Source organism: Triticum dicoccoides, chromosome 5B, assembly GCF_002162155.2.
Source record: "Triticum dicoccoides isolate Atlit2015 ecotype Zavitan chromosome 5B, WEW_v2.0, whole genome shotgun sequence".
In the NCBI taxonomy this organism is placed as follows: Eukaryota; Viridiplantae; Streptophyta; class Magnoliopsida; order Poales; family Poaceae; genus Triticum; species Triticum dicoccoides.
The window spans coordinates 452811305-452817115 of record NC_041389.1 but is presented as its reverse complement, the minus strand read 5'-3'; the positions used below and the strand labels follow the sequence as shown (position 1 = coordinate 452817115).

The following is a 5811-nucleotide window of genomic DNA, read 5'->3' as shown; positions in this document are numbered from 1 at the left end:
ATATCTTAGGAATTCTGGCCAGATACCATGTCAAATCTTACCAAATTTGAGTCAATCCGGGCCAGGCTGAAGATATATTACCCTCCCTTGTGTGGACGTACGTGGGCCTTCTTTCCATCTCTCCTCCTAATAAATCTCGGACGTTTCGGATTCTAGTCAATCCAAATCCAGACGCTCGCTGAGGAAATCTCGTTCTCCACAACGCTCCTTCAATTCTCTCCTTGAAATCAGGTAATCCTTCAATGATCCTCTCCCCAAACCAACGCAATGGTTTAATGGCCGCCGCTTCGCTCCATGCACACCCAGACTCCTCCTCCAATACTCTCCCCTCCCATCCCCCCGTTCGTGTGGCTTTGATCCATTGGCTGCAGGCTCCTCTCGCGCGCCTCACGCGGATCGCGCTCGCATCCAACGCCTCCCCGCATTCCCTGCTTCCTCATCGCTCGTCAAGCCCTACGAGACTCCCTCTATAAATTGCCGCCCCTTTTCTCTTGCCTTTCGATCGATCTGTCGTGCCCCACACATTGCTTCTCCTTCCTCCTTATGGCAGCACACGGCGGGTACATCCAGCGGCCGCTCGCTTTTGACGCCCCGGCCATGCATACCTGTGGTTGCTTCGTAGCACTCGCCTTGGTTTGGAACGCCCTCTCTCTCAGAGCATGCTCTTTTCTTGATCTAAACCACTCTAGTAGAATCTTTGTATGCATGGTACCACCACTCAACCTACTGACTTGTTCTTCTTTTCTTTTTCTGGACCTTGTGATGTAGAGATACCAGCGTGGAGGCAGTGATGCAGACAAGAAGCGTCATAACAAAAAGAAAATCAGATGTTGTGTTGGCTATGGGAGGAGATATGCTCCTGTCAAGGGAGATGGGGAAGCCGTGTTGTGCAGATTAGGTGTTTGATTTAGAAGATTCACACATTTCAATTCAAGCAAAGGTTAGGAAAAAAATATATGCATTAACATTCGATTGATGCTTCCTTTTGTTGGTAAAGATGCACTACTCTCGCTACATGCCATGGCGATTTCTTTTCACGTTTCCATGGCATTTCCAATCTTTGTCTAGTACTTTGTTTCAGGCTTTCTTCTCGGGCGTCCAGATCTGTCCGTAGATTTATTGTCTTGTAGTTTGCCCTACTTTTCGTGTTCAATGCATCTTTCTGTCTATTTTCTAATCTCCTGTTGGCGAAATTCTTAGTTTGTTTGATTCCCGTCCCCAAACTGGGATTTGTGTCGATGTATGTGTGTGATTCCCCTATGTGGTTGATTAGTTATTGTCTCCCAAGCCGGCGGTTCTCTCTAATTTTGGGGATATTGACATGTTTCTTAGCTGATTTCGCGAAGGAGGCAGAGATGCGATTAGTTGTATTATTCTTCTTTGATTTGTGTCCATGGCCCCTGCCCTCATCTCCTCAGTCATGTTGTTAAGGTGGTTGCTATTTCACACTAAGATTCCATTTGTTTGGCCTCTGTATATTAGTGATTGTTGTTATCAATTGATTTAGTTGTTGTGGTAGTGTAAACACCAGCTTTTGAATTGTTCTTCAGTATCTTTTTAGTGCTGGTGAGCGTAAGTTGGATTACTATGTAGCTTGTTGACCTCAGTTAGTTGATGTTCAATGTTTCACCCGATCTCCAATCTATAATGATACAACAAATTGTGAGTCCACTATTCGTTACTGGTAGGTGGTGTTATTTCAATTATAAAAAGGCTAGACTTTCAGTTTTTGTAAAGTGGAATACACTAGTCAGCTTGTTTATTTTTTACTTCCAGATTTGCTAGAATTTGTCATGTTTTAACTTTGTTTGGGTTGTGCTGTTATCCTGTAAGTGCATCAAAGGTTATTTTCCTGAATGGATATCTTTGTGTTTTTGTTTTAAATGTTGAGTCAAACAATATAATATGTGATTGCAACAAGGTGATAGACTGACAATTAATGCTATATGAAGATGTTGAAGTATTAGTTCAGTATAAAGTTTGATATGTGCTATGTGTCATCCAATATAGTTTTTAACTTCTTATTACTTCTTTGCTGCAATCCAACTAACAAAAATATGTAGTGCCTACTATTCTTGGACTCTTTATGCTCAAGGAAAACTTTGGTTAGACTAGACATTGGTGTCAGTGATTTCTGAATGGCAGTCTCAATTGATTTTTGGTGGTCATTTAATTTGTGGCCTAGTTGGGAGCAGTTGATGGGCACTTTTATGGTTTTATCTTTAGACCTTTTCATCTCATTTGTGGCCGAGTTGAGAGCAGTTGAAGGTGATTTTGTTCGTTCAGATGTAAATTATGTGCAACAGTTTGATTAATAAGTTTATGAAATGTTTACCAGCAACTAAGTTTGACCAACAAACTGAAAAGTCGTATGTGGAGATTAATACTCTGAAGTGTTCATAACATCCTGAAGATGAATATGATTCTATTTTTTCTTTTTGAAGTTTGTGTGATGCCTGGCCATTGCTTACGATGCGTCGAGTTGTACCATGCCATGTGGGCGATGGCCGAAATCGCAATTGCAAACGAAATAGTTGGATGGACTATACCAGATCGAGCAGATGGTGAACGACAGGCTGCTGGTGATTTTTTTGATGACCACATGAACAATAGGTAATTGCTTATATTTTGTCTCAGTTTAGTTCAGTTATTTGTGCCTGTCTGGTGAGTTTTTGAGTCAAACCATGTTACTTGATTGTCCAGGAACACATAAAACCATATTTACTTGACTGTCCATGAACACATGCTAGTGATTTCATGAGTTTCTAAATATGGTAAGAACTATGAGCCTAGCCATGGGTAAGTGGATATAGGACTTATATATGATTTGTAATCTGCATGCTCATTCTTTCACTATGAAACTCATAAATCTGGTGGTATTATATAAATTTGCACCCATATACTTGCTTAGTACTGCATTGGAAATTAATCAATAATATTGCCTGGAGCAGGGACCAGTTTGGAAGAAATGCAGCTTTCTTCGGAGTAAGGAGTAACTTTAATGAAGGCATTTTTTATGTATCACAAACTCGAAAGAGGTCCTCACAAGAGATATCTTGAAAAACTATGAAAATAGCTAGAAAAATAAAGAACAGAGTAACAACAAATATGCTTGTCGCTGAATTGAATTTCTGCTTATAATTCTCTTTGTTCTTCTAAAAATATTAGTGTAAAGCAGGATTGCATTTTACTCAGGCTAAAGAGGTTCAGATTTGAGTGAAGCATTAGATTGAGCTGATGAAATCAAATGCACTGGAGATGTTCGCAATAACATTTTGAACTTACAAGTGAATCCTCCAAGTACAACATGTGGATGTGATTCATTTATCAGGGATGCCACAATGAGCAAAATGAATTGTGAGCATGTCCATCTTTGGGGAGAAACTAGCCACCCTGGACTCATTGGTATTTGTTAAAAAACATTATACACCTCTGTCAATAAAAATATAGAAGAAAACAATCTTTTTTGTGTAGTTCGTTCACTTCTTAGTTTGCGATTTTTTTTGTTTTCCTTTTTGATTGTTCTTCCCTTTTCAGGTGGGTCTTCTACCAGTTTGGCTACTGTTGCACTTGAATCATGGTCCGGCGACTGCTGGTCATTGCCTGTGTTTTATGTGTCTAACCATGAGCCACAAAAGCGAAATGTGCTTCTTCATGTGCATGGTCCTAAAATTATCGGCAAATGCTTATGACTATATGCCATTGTATTCTTTAACAGCGTGGATCAAGAAGAAGCACAATGTGCCACAGAAGTACAATTCTCTTCCTAACACCTGAAGGTCATTTTGTTACTTATTTATTGTTATTTTATTTTAGGAATGTTGTTTTACATCAGATTCTGATGCTTTTATTTGTGGAGCAAGGATAGTTTACAAAGCTGTTTGCATTGTTAAAGTTGTAACGCTACATCATTTGTTAATTTTCATTGGTACTATTGTATTTCTGCATTATTTGTCAATTCTCATTGGCAGGTTTTAAACTTTTCGCACTGTTGATTCATATAGCCAAGTTTTGTAATGAGCAGGATTGGTAGTACTCTCCACTCGTTTGCCATTTAGAACTTATAGGAGTTAAAACTGCAGCCTTAGGCGCATCAATGTTTGTGCTTGGGTGAGACAACATTGATGTCGTAGCACAAATTATAATGGCAAAGCTAAAGCCTCTAGCAGATTTAAGTTTGGAAAATGGATGCATCATATTTATCCATGTGTGTTCAAGTGACTAATTTTCTGCATTGTGAATTAAGTATTCAAAATTTCTGGGATGGCAATGTGTTGTCCGAAACCTTGGCATAGTTAGGCATCAGGTCGCTTTCAAAGCCACTCTTTTTTCCCTCATTAAAAAATCAACACGGTAGCAGACGTTTGCTAGTCTTCAATCATGTGTACTCATTATTCATAGAGTTTCGGTGCACAATTTCCTTTGGAGAAAAGCCTTTGGTTAGTTTCATGAGTACTAGCTATTTGTGAGCAAATTTGTTCTATCTCATCAACCAATATATGATTCATTCCTTTCTCACTATACTCACTTTGTCATTCATGATATTAGTTTACAAGCCATCGGATTTACCGATCAGATGTCTTTAAAAATAGGATAGTTGAAGCCACTTTGCTTCCTACTAAAATGGAATATTTGCACACAATGTTTATATTTTTATCTTTTAATATTAACAGGATTTACCGATCAGGTGCTTGTAAAAAAGTCTTGCTGCATCGCCTAGAAGGTTCTTCCTGAATCCTGATCCCTTCATTACCAAACTTCCTCTGCTCTGTAGCTTCTTTACTATATCATCCAGTTGGCATTATGATTATTTTTGCTGCCTTCCTTGAATATGTTTACAGATGAGTGAGTGTTTGTATTATGAGACACACCTGCCATGTGCTAGCGTTTATTTTGGAAGAAGTCATCATGGGGTTTACTTTGGTAGGATAGTGTCTTTGCGGAGATAGACACACTTAATTACTATCCAACTTAGAATTTATGTTATAGAAACGGAAAAATCTTGCTGCCACCACTTAGGTAATAAGTTACTATTGGCTGTAGTTACATGCTTACTAATAGCTTCTCAGAGTTTGATAGTGGAGCTCATGTTCTAAGTCCCCTTAATTTTATTGCATGGTATTTTGTTCTACATTATTATGCCTTTGGGTGACGATGCTTAAGGTGAACGTATGCAATCATCATTTCGTTGTCGCAATCATGGCCACACATGTGTGCTGCTTACAAAATTTGTACTTCATTGTAACTTAAGTATTGGTATAATTATAAATTAAATTTCTATAGATTATCACTTCAAAGAACGATGAGTTGCTTTCTCGCTATTTTTTGAGTAACAGTATGCGTAGCGCAGAACCTGGTATCCATCCAGGCTAGGTTTACGCTGTCCTTGCTAAAGAACTTTTGTGCGCTTCTTCAGGTCATTTGATAGATGGGTTCGTATTAGGTAGTTATCTACAACCCAAATTGCATGCATCCCGGCACTGTGTGTACGCCTGGCCGGGGTATGTTTTCTGAAATTCATAGAACCTCAAACAATTTTTCTGCAGTATTACCTTTTCCTGTTTTTTTGTTATACTTTTTGCTAGCTCGATTGCCACATACGTTTGCTAGTTAGGGCAGGTCTATGTCGGCCGGACCATGTCGTCGTTCCGGAGGTAAAACGAAACCGCCGTCCATTTCATCTATTTTTGCCAAATACGCCTGTTGTAGGAAATGTGGTTACAACCTAGTGATACGCTTTGAGATAACGCGGTCAGTGCTTCTTACTAATGATGCACAGTGAGTTTTTCTTTTTCCTGTATCCGTAATAAG

General features: G+C 39.1%; 1 long non-coding RNA gene across 1 annotated transcript; it reads left to right on the top strand.

Annotated features, from left to right (window-relative positions):
- Positions 1 to 516: 516 nt before the first annotated feature.
- Positions 517 to 5198, top strand: LOC119305728. Its single transcript, XR_005148755.1, has 6 exons — positions 517 to 633; positions 769 to 940; positions 2445 to 2613; positions 2704 to 3405; positions 3538 to 3779; positions 4674 to 5198. It is a non-coding gene; the product is annotated as an uncharacterized LOC119305728 (long non-coding RNA).
- Positions 5199 to 5811: the final 613 nt, after the last annotated feature.